The sequence below is a fragment of the Ambystoma mexicanum genome, chromosome 9 (assembly GCF_040938575.1).
Source record: "Ambystoma mexicanum isolate Mex_15411 chromosome 9, UKY_AmexF1_1, whole genome shotgun sequence".
Classification (NCBI taxonomy): domain Eukaryota; kingdom Metazoa; phylum Chordata; class Amphibia; order Caudata; family Ambystomatidae; genus Ambystoma; species Ambystoma mexicanum.
The window spans coordinates 636,307,821-636,332,233 of NC_090931.1; the positions used below are offsets into that span (position 1 = coordinate 636,307,821).

The window sequence follows — 24,413 nt, forward strand, 5'->3', positions numbered from 1 at the left end:
AACCCAAGAATAAATAGCATCAATCCTGGAAGAACTGCAGCACAACACAATATTGTTTCTCTTTTTCGTCTGAACATTATTAAAGCGCTGGAGCTTGAACACTTCTCAGAGCACTTATAGAAATGCTGGCTTTCATACAAATGTAAAGACTTTTTGTTTGCGGCTGTGGCTTCTTAGCTCTTTTGGTCAGATTCTCGTCAAATTACATTATGCAGCCAACCAGATCCTACTTGTAGATTAAGCTTAAATCCTAGTTTTTTTATTTGATGAGCCCTTTTGTATTATGCGCTGTAAGCCTTTAGGCACAAATGTTTTCCTTAAATGCTTTTTTCTCAAGTCGTCAAAAGTGAAGCAAGCTTTTTGCGCACAGTAAGAATTGTACAATTGAACCTCTTGATCATACTGCTGGGAATGCTACAGCACAGATATGCGCCACTCTGTCTCACTTCTGCTAAAAGGGCACTCAATTTCATTTGACAAATAACATATCAGGTCATTTATTCAGCCCTTTCTTTTGGGTTACTCCCGCTTCTAAGCGTTGCAATAGCTGTTGTAATTATTACCACAATTTAATGGTACTCAGTTTATTGGTCTGAGAGGCATGAAGGGCTGAGTCGCTTTTGCTGCAATTCGAACCACTGACTGCAAATCGCACACAGATTTACGAGTCATGTGATCTTTCCAACTTTTGGAATTGTACAATGTTATCTGTCCCACTGTTATCCTGTTGGAATACCCTTTCTGTTTGATAATCTCATTTGTAAAGGTGATCAAGCAAGAAAATGTTGACTCTTGCAATACTGGCATATAGTGTGGATCTACCATCATGAAAGGATATTACAGAGGGAACACAGGCATATGTTAGGGCTGTAGAATCATGAACATATTGAAGTAACAATGCTGGCATACTATATGCAGTGCATCGTGGAAGTGCTTACAGTAGTGATGCTGGCCTATATTGTGGACACAGGCATCATGAAATGGTTGTAAAATGTTCTTGTGTACTGTCAGTGACCTGACATCTACTATATGTTTTCACGTATTAACGTACAGAGACAACTGTAAATTGTATGGATGCTTTACCAATTTGTCTCAAGAAATGTGTTGAAAAAGGCACCATTTCAATCCATTATTTTAAAAATCATCATGTGGAGGGGAACCCCGACCCAAAGTCTCCCTATGCTACACAGGGTTCCCCTGCTACTCGCTGTCACTCATGCTAATTTGTAGAAATATGACTGCCCATCCACAGAAAATATTCACCAACTATCATTGACATAGAATCATTTAGAATGCTTGTGTCCGTGGTGCTCAAAAGCACCCTCTAACAGTGCATATGTTGGGTACTTCCATTTATTTTATTTTTTATTGGGGGGCCAGACTCAAGTGTGAAAGAGTTTTAACAAATATCTATCTTTGGGAGAATGATTACCCCTCCCTTAGTTTAGGATAAGCACAAATGCTCACACTATGAATTGCAAAACTGTTAGCTATCACTAGTGCCTCCAGCTCAAGAGAAAATGTGAACCCAACAGGGCTCATATCACTAATTTGTTCTTAGACAAATGTATATTTATTTTACACTGCGCATTGAAAGCCTTGGAAAAATGGCTTGACCAACCAACATAAAACATGAATTAACAATTGGGAAAACATACTAAAAAAGCAGATGATTATTAGACTTGGCTGCTAATACAAACAACTTTTTTCAAACACAAGAAGTTTGTAACTGGGGGTTAGTATACTGTGGTTTACATCATGTTGGTAGACACACACGGATCGACTCCTCTCTAATATGAAGCTGTGCTGTGATCTCAGTTTACCATCAAATTTCTCCTACTGCCCACAAAGTCTAAAAAGATGTAGTTATAACACCTTTCCTATTGTTCTGTATCTTTATCGTTTTTAGGAGCGCAGAGCAAAGAAAAACCTAATATTCAACTTTCTTATGGAAGTTGTCTACTCTTGTTTAGAGTCTTTGTCGTTTTTAGGAGCACAAAGTGAAGAAAACTCTCATATTCGGCTTTCTTTTCCAAGCTGTCGACACGTGTTTCAGCTCTTAACTTGTTATACACTGTGCCCATGTGTTCACGATGTATGGTTTACTGAACCATCTTCAGGACATATATCTACTTGTAGTGCAGCATCAGTCAGATGACAACCCCACTGTTCACATCACCTACAATACAAAGTAAATGGTACACAAATTGGTTTTGTGTAATGGTTTCACGTTTCTCTTGTGACTTTAATTGGTATCTACTGCTGTTTAAGCAATCCAAGAAAAGTGTGCTACCTTTAGTTAAGGCAGATGACATAGGGATCTTTTTGGGGTGGTTGTTTCCAGTCAGATGTACTTTGTTACGCCCAATTTCTTATTACCAGAGCAAACAAATTTCTTCTGTGCAGGGGCAAACAAAACAAAACTCAATTGCTGTTTGTTTTTTCCTGTATGCACATAAATCAAGCAACATTGTTTGCTAATGCGTGAAACATTTGTGAAATTACTTAGCCTACTCAGAGTCTCTTCATGGTATTTGTTCAAATATCTGGGAGTAAAGGTGCGCCGTACTAGTGTGCTTTCTTAAGTGCAGCCCAATATCACGGTTGGATCTGTGAAAAAAGGGACAAAATCAGTCCAGACTTATTGCCTTGTCATGCCATGTCTATAGACTGTGTTTAGCAAACTCGAATGTATATTTCTATGATGCGCAAGATGCGTCGCCTCCATCAGTCTTTACAGGTTTATATATCTACTTCCTTGAAAGCTGGGGTTAATGATCAGCCTCCTCAGCCACCGCGTGTTGAGCAATATACTTGCACTTGCTTAGTTACACACGGGGACATCGACATATATATACATGATCTGGGTGAGGGTTTTCATCTGACTATTGGCACGCATTTGAGGCGAGCCACGTCGGTATCCTTAAATAACACAGATGCGTTGAGTGTTGCTAATAGCTTACCTTATCCGCGTGTTCAGAAGATACGGTTGTTCACTCGACTCTAAGAGATGTGGCAGTTTGGGTTGAAGCCGTGAAAGTGTTTCCAGTCTGTGATTGTAAGTTGCTGTGGTAATCAATATAGTGGCACGTACCTCGCTTGCGACAATGTTAAGTTTATAAGTGCATACAGGCCTCGCTGGAGACTCTATTAATGCATCTGTGCCAAGGGTGGCAGATCGTATACATGTGTCTATATGTGTATAAGGTGGAAGGCACCTTCATTGTTGCAGGCTCATTTACATGCACGCCTGCCTTGCTAAAGGTCATGTTAATGGAGTGTCTGCGGCATATACATGTATTTAGTGAGTCAGTCACAAAAAGTGGCAGCCTAGTGTACATGCACTCGTGTCTTGCTGGCCCTCATGATATGTTTCGGTAGTTAGTAGGGGTCCAGATGTGTGTGCATCCATAACTTTGGTGGATCGGTGCACGGTAGGAAGATCGCTGTGTGGAAAATGGCAGGGGCATGGTTAACCATGCCCCTGCCATTCTTTCAAACACCATTGTTGGGAAAAGAAACGTTTTCACCACTCTTAAGAAAGTTTTGGGTGAAAGAGAAATGTCTACTAATCTTAAGCAAGCATTGCTTGGAAAATACATTTCGAGTGGATTGTGTCCTCCAACGTATTCCTCATCTTAGATGTATTCCATCCAGCTTTGCTGCTCTTTGGAAACTTTTCTGGCAGAGGGCACCGTGCGTCGATGTCGTCGAGTCGATGGTCCCTCGAAGGCCTCCGTGGAGGGTGACGTCATCGGGTGTATAAGTAGGACGTGCGGCGCCCGTCGGCCTCAGTTCCGTTTTTCCGCAGTATACGTTGCTTCAGAGATTCGGCGCGACTCGAGTTCTGTGAAGAATAGTAAATAAACAAATATGTCCTCGTCATCGACGCCGACCACGATCCGAGATCGGGTTTCAAAAAGTGCAAGTTGTGCGGTTCAAAAATGTCGATCACAGACCCGCACCGAGAGTGTTTGTGGTGCCTCGGAGAAGGCCACGACATGGAGGCCTGTAGGAAGTGTCAGGCGATGACGGGGAAGGCCTTGCGAGAAAGGAGGGGAAAACTACAGATAGGTCGCAAACCTGACCGTAAAGCCTCTAGCGTTGAGTCGAGGTCCTGTGAGGAGAAATCTCCTCGACGCGAAAGGCATCGGTCCAGGTCCCGAAGAGATTCCCGTCGCTCGTCGTCTTCGATGAAAAAGTTGAAGAAACAACGCCACAGGCCCCCCTCCACCTGTAATTAACGATTATGTGATAATTGGTCTTCGAGAAGGAGCACCCTATTCACACCTACTTAGAATACTTATTTAAGTTTCACACTACTGTTTACTGAAGATTGCCCGTCACAAGATGGACCTCAGACTTGAACATCCAGTTTTGTTTAGTCTGCTTTTTATCTTCATCACTCCCTTAGCCTTACGTGCTCATTAGCGTATCACGATCATCATCACGTGATTCGCTGACTTGAATTTCTATGGCAACCACTACGCTTCCCTGAGCGTAACCTGTTTTGGAAACGACGAACGCCGCTTGGAGACAGGTAATTTTTCCGTTCTCACGGAGCATCCAGAATCACTTTTTGAGCGAATTCGCCAATGACGTTATGTGTCCACTTGTCCACAGATAACCCACACGGGCCACTGTATGGAACAACGCTCCATTCTATATTTAACTACTAACGCTTCCTGCGACCAATGTTGAAGCGACAAGCATGTTCTATGCTATTACCCTTGACTAGTCTCCTTCAGTCCACACCAGGTAATGAATGTAAACACTCATGTTTTGTGCTTTATCTAAACATTTAGTTTCTACGAAAATGTAATGCACATTTATATCACATTTTCACTAGGGAGCGCATGCCGCTTTTCACTAAAATGAAAATATAGAAGCTCCACATATTGACGTCCCATAGATCTGTGGTCACTCATACTTCCCTGCATTTGAATGCCCGTTGGGACATTTGCATGAGTAAGTCTCTATTTTCACTACTTTGGTCAAACGAGTTCTAGAAAGTCTATTCCTCATCACCCTTAGTTCAACAGGATTGTCCACCTAATTAGTGTTCTATTGAGTTGGTGCTCATCGGGTCCTCCTTCTCCATAACAGTGGCTAGTAGAAATATGTGATTTAGGAACTATGCATTGAATGTACAGTTCGGTAGAGAATTATCACTTGACCAATTCTTTAAAGCATTGCTTTTTAATTAGCGGCACTGGTTTTATTTCTCTTCTAACATGTGTTATGTGATGCTCGTTATACAGAATTATGGAAAATATCCATTTCTCCTTTTTAAAAAAAAAACCCTTTTCTTTTCTCCACTTTCTGTTGAACAGTTCATTTGTGTCAGAGTGCTAATAGGCTCAAGAAGAAGAGGATTTCACCTCGAAACGCGTCAGCCAAGCACAGTCTAATCTATGGATACTTTTCTTTGCTATGTTTTGAATTTTTGATGCCTATTGACCGACAGTGAATAATGACTATTGTACATTGTTCTTGTCAAAATTAAATTTCTCTACCTTCTTCATATTGAGATTTCTTTTGATTATTATTGATCATACTGCATATGCAAAATTGTACGTAATTTATTGAATGTCTTTGTTGACAATATTATACAGTGTGCAGGGGACGGGAGGGCTCCCAATCTGGATCCTCTTACTTCCTCTTCTTTCAGCAATTCTGGTTTTGTGCCAAGACCACTTTTTCTCCCCTGCACCTCAAGTTTCAAAAACACATTACCTATTAAGTGTCAAGCAGTTACGTACCCTGAACCATTAGTGTGCACTGTCAATGACAAATACCCCCTCCACCTCGTCCTCAGACGAGTCCCCAAAAAGTATGAAATGGCCCACGAAACATTCGTCCTCCGAAGAGTGGGAAGCATTCAGGGTCAAAATGATGGAGGTGTTTGAAAAAGCAAAGCCTCGGTCCGCGGCTTCTTCGGAAGCTGGCCGGGAGCGTCATCGCTCCGACACTCGCACACCCTCGAGCCCGGGTGATCGAAAAAGGAAGGATAGGGAACCTTCCAGGACGCCGAGCGAAAAGGACCGCTCGAGTCGAGTTGACCGCTCGAGGTCACCGACACGGTCCGAGACCCGACGCACCTCGAAGGGCAAATCTTCGAAGAGCGCCTCAACGCCCTCGAAGCAGGCTCCGTCGACGACCACTATTTCGCTGACGCCATCGACGCCTTTGTCGACGTCGACCCCGAAGCCCTCGGCACGGAAGGCTCCAGCCAAGCCAGGCCAGCCAGAAAAAGCGAAAGACAGGGTTACAAGACCTGTAATACCCTCAGAGCCCGATAATACACCTCTTCCTCCTCCTCTCCAAGAGAAGGTTTTCAAGCCTCTCCCTAGGAAGGAGTTTTTCAAATCTCTGACCTCAGTTTTTGAGGAACAGGAAAGATCTGATGAGGAGAATGTACCTTTTGGGCTAGAATATGGCACTCCAAATGTCCCAGAATGCCTGATTTCAGAAGAAAGCAGAATGAGGGACTTTGTGGAATCATTACACAATGCAAGTGGCTTTGACACATCTCCTGAAAATGACTTTGGCAGACCAGAACCAGGAGAGCATGCCAGTCCATCAAACCGTCAGTTAATGACGAAGGTAGTAGATTACTTAGGATGGGCTAGAACATCAGCCCAATTCATCCAGGATGATTTGCCAGATAAATTGGACCATGATCCCACCGAAGACCCAGTACTACCCTTTCATGTAGCCCTGCAGAATAAGGTTGCCAAGAATTGTGAAACTCTGGATTCTATTCCTCCGGTAAATAAATCCCTCACCTCAAAATACCGCCCTGCCAGTAGTGACCCCGGCTATATGTCCAAGCATCCCACTCCCGAGAGTCTGGTCATACAGGCAGCCACAGCTTCTAACAAACTTGCGTTCCCTTCTATCTCTCCAGGCAGGGACGATAAGCGTGTGGATGGCTGGGCACGGAAGGTATTTTCAGCTGGAATTATGGCTTTAAAATCTGCCAACTCCACATGTGCCTTGGCAAAGTTTTCGTACACTCTATGGGAGTGCATCGCAATGGCGGCGGAGCACATACCAGAAGGGGAGGAAAGGGAAGGGTTCCTGGCCATCATTAGAGATGGAAAGGAAGCCATGCAGGAATCCCTTCAAACTGGATTGGACACTGCGGATAGTGTAAGCAGGTCCATGGGCACTAGCACAGTAATGCGCAGATTTGCGTGGTTATGGAAGTCGGGTTTCGCACTGGGCGTACAGAACCGTCTTCTGAACATGCCTTTTGACAGGCCTCACCTTTTTGGCAGCAAGGCTGAGAGAGCCTTGAGAGGTTGCAGACCTCAAAAGCAGCTGCCAAATCTTTAGGGGCTGCTATTAGGCAACCTCAGCCTTTTCGTGCGCAAGGACAATCGTGGAGGGGACGGTCCTATCGTTACTACTCCTCATATGGAAAGGCGAGAGGAATGGCCAGACAAAGGGGCCAGAGAAAGGCCACTCGCGGTGGACGAGCAAAACGTGCAAAGCCAGCTCCAGCTGCAGCCTCTTTGCCATCAGCAGCTGCAACAACCGCCACAAAACCACTTTGAGACTTGCATCACAAAACACCTGTAGGAGGCAGTCTGTCACAGCATCTGCAAGAATGGCAAGCCATTACTTCAGATGTTTGGGCTCTGGAAATAATAGCCCAAGGTTACTGCCTTCCTTTTCTAACGCAACCTCAAAGCAATCCACCAGGGAGAAACCCTTTGAAGTTTTCAGACCCGCTCCAACAGCAGGAAGTTCTAACCCTGCTGGGGAAAGGTGCTATAGAACCAGTACCTGCAGCGGAGAAGAACAAGGGATGGTACTCCCCGTATTTTTTGATCCCCAAAAAGGACATATGAATGAAACCCATCTTGGACTTAAGAAACTTGAACAAGTTCCTCAGGAAGGACAAGTTCAAGATGGTTACCCTCTCTCAGATCCTTCAGGCCCTTCAACTTCAGGACTGGTTGGTGTCATTAGACCTCCAGGATGCTTATTTTCATGTGCCGATTCATCTCAAGCACAGAAAATACCTGAGGTTCGTAGTTGGCGACTCACACTATCAGTTTCGAGTCCTGCCATTCGGATTGACCTCCACCCGAGGGTCTTCACCAAGTTAATGGTAGTGGTGGCAGTGCACCTCGGGAGCCCTGATTGAAAAAGGCTCAGGAGAGCCGAAACACGTGTTATCGTACATGGGCTTTTACCAAATGTGTGATTGTTCATTGTAATTAAACATACACACATCTTGATGGCGCTGAGTCCTGGATTCTTTTAATGTTGCACACCATCACTTACGTTTCTGTGTAGAAGAGACACTTTTGTCATACTTTGAAACACCATTGTTTGGAAAAGACACTTTTCATCATCCTTAAGGAAGTACTATGTGAAAGAGACATTTATACTATTCTTAAAGAAACACTATTGGGACAGAACACTTTAAATATTCTACCTGAGACAGATCAGGGGAAGGGAATTATTCCCTGGATACAAAGATTGTTGTGTTGTATTTACATATTTGGTTTTTGCACAGGTTTTGCTGAATCTAGATAAATTTACCTTGCACCTTTTGTTTTTCATTTTTAGTGTGAGGGTCAGATACGTTTTGGACACAAGGAGAGGTTGTATAATTTTGACGATGAGACACCGACTAATCTTTATTTTTAGTTTCCTAGGCAGGGAAACTCTCTTTAGGAGAGGGACAGAAAGGCCTTTATCCAGACCCTTTCATTTTTATAAAAATGTCTAATGTTGAAAACATTACAACTTTGTATCCTCCTCCCATTTCTGATCCCTCACAGTACCCACATGTTTTAGGTTAGGCAATTTAGAGCCGTACAGAAAAGATGTAAACAGTATTTAAACAGAGACAATTGTAATATAATCTGAACCTTAGCACTTGAACATGCCTTCCCGTGATCACAGGAACAGAAATCAAACATAATAGGAATCAAGGCATGATACAATCCATATGCTTCAAAATATTATTTAGTTCTAAGTTGTAAACATAATAAAAGAATTATGTTTTAGTGAATGTCAATGCATAGCAAAGAAACCGCACATATTACATTGCCATGAAATTGTTTAAAATGTACACTGTATAAAACCAATATGACATAACATAGATAACCTTTATGGTATAATTTGGAGAAGTACTTTTGGAGCTTCAAAAGACCATTGGTGAAACGTCCAATACTGTGATTGTTATGCATCATTGGGAAAGCATGTATATGCCATTCGTATGGCGTGAAAGTGCTGTGGCTCAGTGTGCAGTGTGTACAGTTCTGCATATCAACATACATGCGTTGCAAATTGGCATACAATTCACACATAACAAATATCACAAAATGTTATCAAGTATAGCATAAGAGCGTAGCCTGGTATAACAAAACATAGCATGGTATAGCACAGCCTAAGAGAGCATAAAACAATTATATAGCAAATCAGCATGGTGTGGCAAAGTGAAATAACTATAGCATAATATATTCACATAGTGCTGCATAACCAGACCAAACAACCTAGCTAAATACCATTGCATAACAACCAATAACCCAGCATAACAGCATAGCCTGAACACATAACATCTCTATTAACACTGAGGAAGTGTATACTAGATGGAAACATCAGCTACACACAGCACAGGAGAGAGGTGGGTGTGTGTGCATGCGTGTGTGTATGTGTAATAAAAGTGTTACAATAGAGAGGTAAAACTTGTGTGTGTTATAAGTGTGTAGTTGCACAAGGATGTATGTGTTATAGTGCGCTGCATGCCCACGACTATTTGTGGTGTAAGAATTAATCTTTTTGTAACTTCAGCAATGCGTTTAATCAGAATTCTTCTCACGCTGATTCTCAGTTATTTTATATTCTACAGTAAAAGCTTGCTTATCCGGGGCAATAGGAACCCAATGTGCAGCAAAATCAAGTTTTCTGGTTAACTGAATTTCGCTTATTTGTGTTGGATAACAATGCAAAAAGGCAGATAACAAAGCTTCCCGGCCTTATTGATGTGTTCTCTAGCTTCCAAACTTTATTATCTGGCATTTTGAGAACTGAAATCTTTACTATTACCAGCAATGGTGGTGCCAGTTAATGGAAAGTTCTGGTTAATTGGGTACAGTCTTTACAGTAGATGACAATATGTTCTTTATTTAAAAAATACATTTTTTATAAATGTATTGAACAATTTGGTAAACAGCCACGTTGTATTGAAAAAATACATATATTCCAAGATAAAGGGACTGATTCATGGAATTATTTGCGCTGTAAATAGAGACTTTGCGCACCAAACTGTGTGCGAGATCCCGTTTGTCGATTCATGGAATCAACTGTGCTGCACTTTTTCGTACTTTGCAGGGACTTTGCGCAGGCTCGGCACGTCTCTGTGAGTGGCCGAGTGCCTTGCGCGAGACCCCACGTGAGCATGGGCGTGGTTTGCGCAGAGAACAGGTAAGGGGGCGGAACTCCACAAGGGAAAATGTGGGCATTACGATGGACGGCCCGCAGGCAGTCCATTGCATGCCCACTATTGTGCAGACCGATACGTATTCATGATTCCCACTGCGCAACCTCTCGGCAGGGAAATGGCTACGCAAAGCCCTCATTTTATCCACCACCCGAAGACAGGCGTACAGACACTTACGCATGGGATTCACTGCGCAGAGGTAAGATCAGGTGTCGGATTTACGGGTGCGTGTGTGCAGCCGGGTTTCCGATCCAACTTGGGGGGGCACGTACGCAGTGTAGCGGGGCACAATGGCGGTTTACGGGGTTTGGATGCAGATTTTCCGAGTTACGAAAAATCAAACGCATGTTGTCGGGTGCCGGTAACAGTTACGGGGGACTCCCCGCAGGGAGCCCGAGATGCAGGCCTGCTTGCGGGGGACCCCACACACTGTTTTAAGGGTACACTATTCGCGCCCAGGGAGCACTCAAAGGTAGCTGTGTCTGGCTGTTTTTGCTTTGCATGGGGGCATGTCGGGGGTGTTCCAGCCGTGACTTGCATATACGTTTACTTTGCGCGAACAATTACATGAATACACAGAGCACGCTGACAAACTTCTATGTGCAGGATTGCGCAGAGTTGTTCTCGGCGTGCGAGCATTGCAGGATCCCTGTGCACTATTCCATGAATCCGGCCCAAATTGTTCATCTAGAATAATAGATAAGTATTACAAAATGACTGTGAAATGTATTAAGGAAGACATTAAAAAGATTGTGGGAGAATGTTTCCGTAGAATCATATAGTCCATTTCAAGATGGGGCCCCCTCTTTTACCTGCATACACACCCATATATCTACATTGACATATACCCATCTGTCTAGCTATCACAAAGGAATAGAAGCTTAGTGAGTATGTACATAAAATGTATACATACATGTGTCTGATTTATTCGTAGTGTGGTCACTCATGCAATCTGCGTGCTTCAGGCATAATGCAGTGTAACCAGCCAAAGTGGGACATTCCTGCGATGGCAGCCATTACCGACCCAACATGCCACATTCAAGCACATTCGTACTGAACCAACCCAGACCACTAGGGAGCACATTTATATGCGTGGTTCCCAATTTACTCACAAATGCATGCTTCCTCGATTGTTATTACAAATATGCCGCCTAAGTCACATGTATCAAGAGTTACAATCGATTTCACTTTATATAATAGTTTAAGTAAAGAAAAGCAATACGTGTGAAACAGTGATCTGCATGATTTGCCAACAAACTAAATGCAAGTGTAGTTGGGATCTTTAATTTAAAACAATAATGTTGTCAAATCTGGCCATCTACTTCTGTGTAAGCTATGAGAGGTGTTGTTGTGAATGCTGAGAAGGACCGCAAAGTTGGCCAACAGTATTTATGGGCATGTAAACAATGAATCTACACATATTTGCGCCAGAGAATATGTAAAGGGGGCAATAATGAATACCAAAACGATACATCAATCCAAGAACTAAGCTGTTGGTTTTGCCCATCAAGGTACTACCAGGGCTTTTAAGATGAACAAAGTAGATGCTCAGCTTGTACAGCCTACTTCCCAAAATGTACCTCTTAAACAGAGCTTACACATTACAGAAGTGTGCTTCAACTGCAAAAATCATAGTTCCATAACAGTGAAAATGGATGGAAATGTAGTGGAAATATTAAGTTCCTGTTAGGTCCTGATGACCTCGAACTCTGTTCAAATTATACAATGTCAAGTTAGGTGCTTGTTTAGCACTTATGCCGCCCTAAGCCATTTCATAAACGTGAGATGATCAAAAGAACAGTTTGGCCGTGTCCTGGCCCCTTTCCTTACTGCCCCCATGCTGCCCCCGTATCCTAACTCGCACTGCTCTGAAACGGGTTCCCTTCAACCCTGTGCAGGCTATACCCATTCCCCCACCTCTCTCTCACACTCTCTCTGTTACTGTACTATGCAAATCCAGAGTAAAAGAATGGCAACTAGGGAGAATGAGGAGCTTGGGGACGCATGAGAACTCCCTTCATTTTCCTAAGATCTACCAGTTCTGAGACTTAACATTTTGGGGTTCGAATGATGGCATTCTCGGAATGCTGAAGCACAGGTCCAGTTCACTGGTATCTTGCGATGTGGATGAGGCAGGCTTTCTGCAGTTTGTATCCCCACACTGGCTTGCAATGGTATCCTGCATATAAGTGGGATTTTGTCCACCTGTAAAAATAGTGAAACAGCATTGTTTGTCAGCCAATCAGGGCTCGAATAAACACCCCCAATCCGTTTGCGGCAGAATCTGCCACAACACCTCCTGACTTGGAGACTTATTATCCTGGCGTGGCGTGTCAACAGGTGGCACAAGGAACATGCAGAGTATGGAGCTTCACGACTTAAGCTAAAAGGATTTCCCTATATGGTGTGGGGCGGGTGGGGACTACAGATACACAGAATGTTTGTAGAATTTAGGCCTTCTAACTGGAGTAAGAGGACCGGGAAAACATGGTATAAAAGATATAAGCCACTCTATGCCAAAAGTAGTTATCCGTCGAAATGATCGAATTGAAAAAGCGAATGGAGAAATGACCGCATGTTTTTACCGATTTGGGGACATTTTAATAAAATATAGGGGTGGAGTAGGGGAGAGAGGGGATGCAGGGTTCACCCCACGCATTTTTTTAAAAAAAACTGTCATTTCTCCATTCGATTTTTTCATGGACAACCCCAAAAATGAATAAACCCACATCCACATGACCCAGGAACTTTCCACAGAATCAGTACATCCCACCAAATATATATGGATCTCAGATATTAATTAAAATGTACATTAATTATGCATTCCTGCACCTAGGAGGAATTGGGCATAATACAATATTTTGAGATTGTTTTAGCTGTTAAAACCTGCGTGCATTAAAGCTGTAGCAGGGGCATTTTGCAGTTCAGCAGCTGTGTGCTTAGTATAGAAATCGTCTGCATCATTCATTGTTTACATGTTCAACAGTTACACAAATAGATTGTGTATAATTGCACAAACAATGTTTTACGCTAGGCACACAAAAAAAGCTCTTGCCCCCACAGCGCACCAACGGTTTTGCATTGTATTGCAGTTGGCATGAAGCACACCACAAGATCAGTGCAAAAAATGCCCTTAGATTTGCACAACCCAAACACGGTATGTCTGTGCATACCGAGATAGCAAGCGGGTACAGCAACACCTCATTTCTTTTGACGAGGGGCAGAGGGACTTGAGGGAGACTTGTGTCAAACTGCACGCCCTAATGCTGCGACCAGGGAGGGGGTTTCTCAAAGAGCCCATTGCCCCTGCACAGATGGTAAGGTCTTCAATGTGTGCAAGTGGTACATTAATGCAGGACACAATCTATAATCCTCTCTAGATTCCGTCCTGCATGTTAAAAGTGGCCCCTGCACTAAGAATAAGTGGCCCACAGTTATAAATAGCAATTCATTCCTTTTCTGACAGACTGTTTGAGTAGTACCCAAGGGAGAGTTTTTTTTATCAAATGTGTTGAAAATGGTGCTTTTTAAAGGGTATGTGTTCATAGCCCTGTTCAAAACTACTAGCCGGGTAGTGAATTAGCTAATGAAAGTGACCCACTTTTCACCCAAAAAAACTGTCCCACACTAGCATGGTGGGCATGCAATTCAGGCATTGCCCTATTGCCCATTCCGAGCCTGGTCATGATATGGTTAGTTAAATGGCGGAAACTCTCAGAGCGCCTTTAGTTTGGGCTGTGGGGACATTCTACCAGGCACGGCAAGGATGTAGTTTCTAATAACAAATCGGACCATATTTTGATCCAGGAAAGTACAGAACGAATGCATCAAAAAAACTGCCCAGCACTAGCATGTTGGGCATGCAATTGGGCATTGCCCTATTGCCCTATATGCCAGTCCGAGCCTAGTCATGATATGGATGGTTAAATGGCAGAAATGTACAGAGCCTGCAGTGACATTCTACCAGGCACTCCGAGGATGCACTTTCTAATAACAAATCTGACCCACTTTTCATCCAGGAAAGTAAAGTACGAATGCATCACCATCCTTTTTGTGTGCTATCTGAAGGAAATAAGTGTGTTATATCCATCATATGTGCAAAATGCTAGCTTTCAATAGAACTATTTTGACAAAAAGGGGAATGCATTCTTCATTCTTCTTGTTGGCCTTATTGTTTTTTAAAGTTGTTATCAACCCAGAACCTCAGGTCACGCTTTAAATCTTCCCAGCGAGAATAATGCTTATGGTCTCCCCCTTTTCTTCATTCGTAGAAATTCGATGGTATTCCTTTTAATACGTTTTTATTGATGTGCACAGAGAAGGCCATTCCTGGGACAAAATGTGTAATTGATATTCATGAACTATGCCACTTTGCAAGTCTTTCCTATGTCTATATATGTAAATAACAGTGAAAATGTGTTTCTTTATTTGTGGCAGGATTTGTGTTTCACCAATCTGCACCACATTTTGCATAGTTACCTGTTTGAACCCTCTAGACATTACTAGCTACATGACATTTGGACACTCCACCCCTTTCTCCGGATTTCAGCACCTTCAAACATGAGGCGGTTGGCTAAAATCAGCGAAACATCAATGTGGTTGTAGCATGACATGTCCTGCCACAAGGAACAAAACTCGAGGTCCAGGCCCTAGGATGCACGGCTTCCAAGATATGTGCACTGCAACGAACTGCACCACGCCAGGTCGGGGGGGAGCACAGAAGGTCCCAGTATGCAGCAACACACCAACTCTCGCCTCCCCAACGTCTGCTTCGGGGTATGCCAGCCAGCCACACGCAACCATTCTCAGTTTACTTCAGTTCAGGGTGCAAAGCACATCAAGCGATAAGCGAATCGGAACAGCCACCAACCAGATCTGTTTTATCATGTCTATCTACAGGACCGATTCGGAGAACGGGTACTTCTTCTAGTTTCAAATATAGCAAGGGTACAGCCATATAGTAGTTTGTAATCTAGCAGATGCATTTCAAATTGCACCATTCATCAATAATATAAATTTGCAAAATCAATTGTCACATAAAGCAAGATTCATATGTCCTACTATATTTAAATTTCGATTGATCATCAAATTATAGATGAATATTGAACATATTTTAAAATAATCTATTAGGGTGGTCGCAATAAAGAATAATTAATCTGCGTTGTCATTGGCAACTTGAATTTACAAACATAAAGATGTTACCAGATCCTGTGTTCTCCAGTGAACTACCTACCACACGTTACATTAAATCCGAGAAATAGTTGAATCCATCTGGCTATTCTATGACATTTTAAAGACAATACGGTAGCATATATCAGGTCACACTTTTATAAAGTTTTTACAATTCTTAGGAATCAGACAGGCGCCCTTCATGAGAAACCTCAGCATATCTCCATATTTAATCTGTCACATCAGTCCTTCTTGCTTGACTAAGATTTTTAGTCACAAATCTTAAGGCAGCAAGTCACAATCTTTTAATTGGTCCAATCTTAGTTGAAACAGACGTGCGTAGGAGATTTGGTTTCTAGTTTCAGGGGTCTTTCTAAGTGAAGAAAAATGTTGCCTGGCTCGTGGGAGATAAGGTTTTCTGACTAGGTCCAGACCTGATATAGAGAAAGGATGTGTGTTTTGGAAGCGGTTTTCAGTATTTTTTCTGCACACATATCCAGCCAAAGGAGGAATAAACAGAATTGGGGACCATTTCTGGTCAGTTTCCTAAGAGATAAAAGGCTTGCTCCCCGTTTAGCTAGGGAAAGATATCGTAACTTTAGTTGAGAGAATAGACTAGATCATGTGTAGATAGATGAATTATAGATTTGTAAAGCTACAGAAAGCACTCGATTAAGCTATTACGTTTCCTAAAAACAGGAGAGCCCCAAATGGGTTTTTTTGAAATATATTAAGAACAACATGTTTTAATATCAGGGCCAGCCCAGTAATCCTTCTTAAGTGGGTATTTAGGGTTTCAGTTCTCCACTGGCTGCCTTCCTTTGTTCTCCTGTTTAGAGGCCATTACACTTGTCACATAATAATCTGCAGCCACTAGCCTCTCACTTGATTGCTTTATCTAGGATTTTGCCATAGGATGAAGCTGCATGGTAGGTGCTGATGGTATGCACAAATTCTCTAACAAGGCATCAGTCTTCACAAACTAAAGAGCTATGCCACTTTAAAAGTTTACATCCTTGCCAAAGATTGTTTATCCTCCTTTCTGATCCTATTTGATCTGAGGCAGGGAATATGTTTGGGCAGTAATGAAGTTCAATTTGGGGCGCATGTTATGCGCCCTCAACGATAAACACAAGCAAATCACCCACATGAGTTTGCTATAGGAACCACCTCCCTTATAATCTATGCAGCACACAGCTGCCTCAAAAGTGAAAGAGTGGGACACCAATCATCATTTTAAAATGGGCCCCCAAGCATCACCAATGAGAAAGGGGTGCAGGGCCGGGGGGTAAATAGCACCAACGTAAGCTACTGCCTGCTTTGCATAAAAACAGCATTTTGGGAACTTAGACATGATCATATATTTTTTATATTTGACAAATATGCCTGTAAAAGTGATTCAAGCCTGAAATCTTTCTGAGCATATATTGCACTTTCCAGGCTGCTCTAATTTGTGATAAAACCCTAAAAGTTAAATGTCTGCAAACCATGAGTCATACATTCTCATTTGCACGGCCTCACCTTTTGACTGTTAGGTGTTGATTGTCCTGCCTGAGCAAAAAACCAACTTCTCTCTCCCTGCACATATTCCTTTCACAGCTTTTTTTTTATCGGAAACTAGCGCATGTCTCCTGCGCATCCTTTCAGGTTCTTGACTTGTGCGGAAGAAAAATGGTCCTGGGTGCTTCTTTTTGGAGCATCGTGGGAGCCCCAGCTGGGGCAATTTTTGGAGACACTCTAGTTGCTGCCCTGGCTAGCACTGGTCTACATAAAGGTATGACTGAGTCAGAACTGGAGGTTTATTTTGAATCATCTGCATTTTTGCCAACAAGTTGCCACCCTCGTGCATGCTATTCCAAAGCGTACTTTTGACAGCATCGGTGCCAGAATAAGAATGGCGTGATAAGCAAAGCTTAGATAAGGACAGATTTTGGCAATGAGGCAAAGAAGATAATGGGCCTCATTACGGGTTTGGCGGTAGCCGTCCCTGTAACAAAGGCACGGCTGCCGCCGAACCCGTGATTTTGCCGGTATCCGCAAATGCGTATTTACTGGGTCATGCCGTGTTCGGCGGACCCGGTAATTGCCCATAGGGTTGAATGGGAATGGGGAGCTTGGATGCACTGGCACCGTCCATATCGGTGCTAGTGCATCCACGAGTTGTGCACACGGTTGCCGCACTGCCCGCCAGGTCAAACATGGTGGGCAGAGCGAGACCCGCGAGCACATCTCGTAGTATGGCGGTACGCTAGCAACAGTGCTGGTAGCGATACCGGCGCCGTTGTTGCCTTACCGCCATACTTATAATGAGGCCCAATGTGTCATTTTCACTATTACTCTGATCTGGAGATCTAGCGGCAAAGGCAATCATCTCATTGTTGAAGAGGGTCCACACCCAATCACCCATTATGCTCAATTATACTCGGATTTGAATAAGCTACCTCTGAGTAGATACGACACTCGTTTTATTATTTGTAACCTAACATTAACACAAATACATATTTTTCACTGTCTATAGAATAAACAAACGCATCACTGTATTGAAGATGTAAACTTTGGCTACAAGTGAAAGTTGCTCTAAAGCTGAGCAAACGAAGGTCCAATGAACCATACAGTGATAGAGCTGGAATATAGCCAACATTTACCAGGGTTTTATGGCATAACATGCTCCGTGGCTAAGCAGCATTACACAAACTAGTCCCAGAAACAGGTTCGGTGCAGATTATAATTGCCACTGACCTATCTGACAACAATTTTCTAACAGCAGCAAAGAGTTGGCATAAGAGGGGAAGCAAACAGCACTTGACAGAGGAGCCCAGTCCTCTTGACTCATAACTGCAATTGGTTGCCAGGAAGCAAGGAAAAAAGGAATCTTCTCTGATCCAATTTCAGTTAAGGTGCTCTTGAAACCAGTAGCACCAAAGCTTCCACGACAACAACCGCATTCCTTAGTTTTCTCAGAATTGTTAATTGTTTGGATGTTTGCTACATCGGAATAGCATTTATACACCCTAGGATTATCCTCACACAATATAATTTAGCCATGATAGCATTTTATCAAATCTTTCGCAGAATTAAAACTGTTACATTGAATTATAATTCACCATACAGAGAAGCGTCATTTCAGTCTCTTTTCGCCTTAAAAACAAAGAAATACTACCAACAAAAAAAGGATTAAAAATATTCAACACGAAATATAAACAATGGAAAAATATGATCCTCTCCCCTTCTTACACTCACAAAGCTCCAGAGATGTATTCAGATCAGAGTCACAGACAAAGCAGTGCCACAGGAACGATCTCTAATTTTATTCTTGTCTGATTTGAACAGATATAGATGCATCTTTTAATGGTCAGAAAGTACTGTGTGCAAAGAAGGAGGGATTACAAAAAGATATGTTTTAGAGGTAAAATATAATTTTGTGTGTCTCAAAAACACCCCATTGGTTCTTTGGAAATCCTACTTCACGCCATAAAAAATGCTTTTCTCCCTTATTCAAAAAATAGGAAGTAAAATACTCCTACTTCAAATGCTTAACTTTAATACAAAAGAAGTTATGACAAACTAAACCATCATGGAACTGTTAACACGTTGGTTAATAGCAATACTCAATTGCATAACATCATAGAAATGGGACAGGCATAGCAAAATCAGAATCCAACAGCGAGCGGAAGCAAACCACTGTAACCCACTCATTACACACCAGACAGTGATATAACAATAACTCAATCAGGATTGTATCCAAACATGACATGACCGGAATTGAACAATGAGGTAAGGAACCCAGTGCCTAAGTACCTATTGGGCTCTCATTTATAATATAGTAGCTCAGTAGTACAACTGGAGCTCTGCCATGTCATGACATATTCACAGTAGATCAAGAACCCAATCATATAGTCCCAAGAGGCCACCAAAATGGCTGAAGTGAAAATGGACTTATAATAGTTCCAGGGTTGAGAAAATTAGAGCTAGAGGGAAAGTAGGGAAGGATTTTGAGTGGAGGAAACTCACACATTATTCCTGTTTTGTCCTACAATCAAATATACAGAATTGTTTCTGAAGTACTTAGCTGAAGGTTGGCAAGTAGGCGTGAGAATGCAGTTCCTCCGGATTTCTCTTCATGGTTGATAGCGGCTGATCTTGGCCTGGAGAAATTTGGCTCCTTGTCTCTGTAAGGATTTGAGCGCAAAGCTTCAAATCCCATGCCCTAGCCTGGCGAGGTAAGTACCCACTCTTTAACTCTCTTTCTTTCTTTCTTTCTTGTTCCCTCTCCTTTCCCTGGCCCTTTTCATGCATGTCTCTTGTTCTCTCACCCTCTGTGCCCCATCCTCCACTGAGAATTATATAATCATATGTTATTAATATCAAGCACCTCTACATTATTCCTTTTGCACTGCCTTAGATATATTTGCATAAATATGGCATAATTTACGCCTAGCAGTGTATTTAAGGTCTGTTTTTTACACATTTGTATGCTCACATACATTTTACGATGTTATTGTGTGAACTATTTTTATTCTATTGAACTATTTTAATTCTATTGAACTATTTTTAGTCTATTGTAACTTTTGATATTAATAAAATATGATTATATATTTCTATGTCTGACTGAGCCTATCCTCCCTTTCACTGACCTGAGTCAATTGCATTCTATTTAAATTGTTTATCAATCCGTGTGACCACCCCCTCTTGCCTCTTGAATCCATCCTCCACTGAGGCCTGTTGCCTGGTTTCTCACCGTTCCCATGCATTTTTCTCGCACTCTCATACTCTTTACCCCTCCCTGCTTTCTTTTTCCCACATGGCGACCATTCCCCTGCCCTCCTCCCTCCCTCCACCCCCTCTCCTGCCAGTGATTGGCTGCACCTGTCTGGGATGCCAAAGCACCTCTCCCGACCAAGGCCAGGACGCTCTTTCAGATCCCGTATCCTGGCTTGGCAAGGTAAGGCCCACTTTTTCATTCTCTGTGCCCCTTCCTCCACTTAGGCCTGTTTCATTCTTTTTTCTTGCCTTTTCTCTTTCCCTTCCCATGCCTTTCTAATGAATTTCTCTTGCACTCTCATGCTCTTTCCTCCTCTCTGGCCCTCTGTGGCCTTTCGTCCACTGAGGCCTGTTTCCTGCTTTTTTGCTGTTTTCTTGCCTTTTTTCTCACATTTCCCATGCATTTTTCTTGCTCTCTTGTACTCTTTACACCCTCTGCTTTCTTTTTCCTTGATTGCAACTCCTTCCCTGCCCTCCTCCCTCCACCCCCCCTCCTGTGCCCGTGACTGGCTACACCTGTCTGGGAAGCCATAGCACCTCTCCTGACCAAGGCTGCTTATATTTGGCCTTTAAAATAAGTTTTGCCCAAAATTCACTTTAAAATGGCAAATTACCCAGACCCTTCCCATGCCTCCCCTCCACCACCCTTTCCTGTTTTGCATTCCCTGTACCCGCCCGCCTCCCAGCCCTCCCTCCACCCCTGATTGGCCTATTGTCCTTTATTACCACATTCCCCAGGTAGCTCCCTGCCCATTGCAGCCACCCCCGGTGAAGGGCCCTGAGGAAATGGGCAGCTCCTGCAGAAGCAGCTCCAGACCGTGTTGGCCGTGCTAGCCTGTGAGATCTGCAGCCGTCAATCTGCAGCTACTGGTAAGGTAAATGCGGTTCAGGCAGGGGGTGTAGCCATTACTGCGCCCCACTAAACCGGCCAACCCAATCTAATCCTATCATTGTCTCTATTAGCTGGTTTTCTGATGCATCCAGACGACAGATTGTATAGCAATCTTATCTCTCATCTAGCCTGATTGTGTTAGTCAGCCATATCAGCCATTACTGTACTCCATTAACTACCCCACCCATCTCATTACCCAATACCCTACTCCACACGCACTTAGCCTACTTGTAGTTTATCAGCCATAGTGTGCATTTACCCAACTTGTATAAGGTAGTGTTTTTGATTCTAGCCTCATTGTGTAAGGTTACCATGAGATGCATCAAGCCAATTAGGTTAGTCAGCCACAGTTTACACTTTGGGCAGTTATGGATGGGGTAGAATTGTCAATATTAGCTTGTGTCACATCTAGATATAATTGTCAATATTAACTTGTGTAACATCTAGACAGAACCTTGAAGATTAACATTGTGTCACATCCAGACAGAATCATGACTATTAGCCTGCATCACATCTAGACAGAATTGGGAGGATTAACTTGCGTCACATCTAGACAGAACTGTAAAGATTAGCCTGTGTCACATATAAACAGAATTGTGAATATTACCTTGCGTCACATCCAGACAGAATTGTGAACACTAGCTTGCATCAGATCCAGACACAATTGAGAATATTAGCTTGCGTCACATCCCGACAGAATTGTGAACACTAGCTTGCATCAGATCAACACACAATTGTGAATATTAGCTTGCATCACATCCAGACATAATTGTGAACATTAGCTTGCGTCGCATCCACACAGAATTGTGAATATTAGTTTGCGTCACACCCAGACAGAATTGTGAATATTAGCTTGCATCACATCCAGACAGAATTGTGAATATTAGTTTATGTCTCATCCAGACAGAATTGTGAATATTAGCTTGTGTCACATCTAGACAGAACTGTGAAGATTAGCCTGTGTCACATCTAGACAGAATTGTGAATATTACCTTGTGCCTCATCTATACAATACTGTGAAGATTAGCTTGCGTCACATCTAGACAGAACTGAGTATTAGCTTGCGTCGCATCCACACAGAATTGTGAATATTAGTTTGCGTCACACCCAGACAGAATTGTGAATATTAGCTTGCAACACATCCAGACAGAATTGTGAAGATTAGCTTGCGCCACATCTAGACAGAACTGAGTATTAGCTTGCGTCACATCCAGACCGAACTGTGAAGATTAGCTTGTGTCACATGTGAAGATTAGCTTGCATCACATGTGAAGATTGGCTTGCATCACATCCAGACAGAACTGTGAAGATTAGCTTGTGTCACATGTGAACATTAGCTTGCATCACATCCAGACAGAACTGTGACTATTAGTTTGTGTCACATCCAGACAGAATTGTGAATATTAGCTTGCATCACATCCCGACAGAATTGTGAATATTAGTTTGTGTCACATCCAGACAGAATTGTGAATATTAGTTTGCATCACATCCAGACAGAACTGTGAAGATTAGCTTGTGTCACATGTGAACATTAGCTTGCATCACATCCAGACAGAACTGTGACTATTAGTTTGTGTCACATCCAGACAGAATTGTGAATATTAGCTTGCATCACATCCCGACAGAATTGTGAATATTAGTTTGTGTCACATCCAGAAAGAATTGTGAATATTAGCTTGCATCACATCTAGACAGAACTGAGAAGATTAGCCTGTATCACATCTAGACAGAATTGTGAATACTAGGTTGTGTGACATCCAGACAGAACTGTGAATATTAGCTTGCACCTCATCTAGACAATACCTTGAAGATTAGCTTGTGTCCCATCTAGATAGAACTGTGAAGAGTACCATGTGTCACATCTAGATAGAACTGTATTAGCTTGCATCACATCCAGACAGAATTGTGAATTTTAGTTTGCATCACATCCAGACAGAATTGTGAATATTAGCTTGTGTCACATCCAGACAAAATTGTGAATATTAGCTTGCGTCACATCCAGACGGAATTGTGAATATTAGCTTGCATCACATCAGACAGAAGTGTGAATATTAGCTTGTGTCACATCTAGACAGAACTGTGAAGATTAGCCTGCGTCACATCTAGACAGATTTGTGTATATTACACTGTGTCACATCTAGACAGAATTGTGAATATTAGCTTGCATCACATCCAGACAAAATTGTGGCTTTTAGCTTGCACCTCATCTAGACAATACTGTGAAGATTAGCTTGCGTCACATCTAGATAGAACTGTGATGATTAGCCTGTGTCACATCTACACAGAACTGTGAGTTTAGCTTGCGTCACATCCACACAGAATTGTGAATATTAGTTTGCGTCACACCCAGACAGAATTGTGAATATTAGATTGCAACACATCCAGACAGAATTGTGAATATTAGCTTGTGTCACATCTAGACAGAACTGTGAAGATTAGCCTGTGTCACATCTAGACAGAATTGTGAATATTAGCTTGCGCCTCATCTATACAATACTGTGAAGATTAGCTTGCCTCACATCTAGACAGAACTGAGTATTAGCATGTGTCACATCCAGACCGAACTGTGAAGATTAGATTGTGTCTCATGTGAAGATTAGCTTGCATCACATCCAGACAGAACTGTGACTATTAGTTTGTGTCACATCCAGACAGAATTGCGAATATTAGTTTGCGTCACATCTAGACAATACTTTGAAGATTAGCTTGTGTCCCATCTAGACAGAACTGTGAAGAGTGCCATGTGTCACATCTAGATAGAACTGTATTAGCTTGCGTCACATCCAGACAGAATTCTGAATATTAGCTTGTGTCACATCCAGACAAAATTGTGAATATTAGCTTGCGTCACATCCAGACAGAATTGTGAATATTAGCTTGCATCACATCAGACAGAACTATGAATATTAGCTTGTGTCACATATAGACAGAACTGTGAAGATTAGTCTGCATCACATCTAGGCAAAACTGTGAAGATTAGCCTGCGTCACATCTAGACAGATTTCTGTATATTACGCTCTGTCACATCTAGACAGAATTGTGAATATTAGCTTGCATCACATCCAGACAAAATTGTGGTTTTTAGCTTGTGCCTCATCTAGACAATACTGCGAAGATTAGCATGCG

The 24,413-nt window shown here is 42.5% G+C and overlaps 1 protein-coding gene across 1 annotated transcript in view; it reads right to left on the reverse strand.

Moving 5' to 3' along the window:
* Positions 1-24,413, reverse strand: part of FOXN1 (forkhead box N1) — an 848,919-nt gene that overhangs the window by 793,618 nt on the left and 30,888 nt on the right. The window lies entirely within an intron of this gene.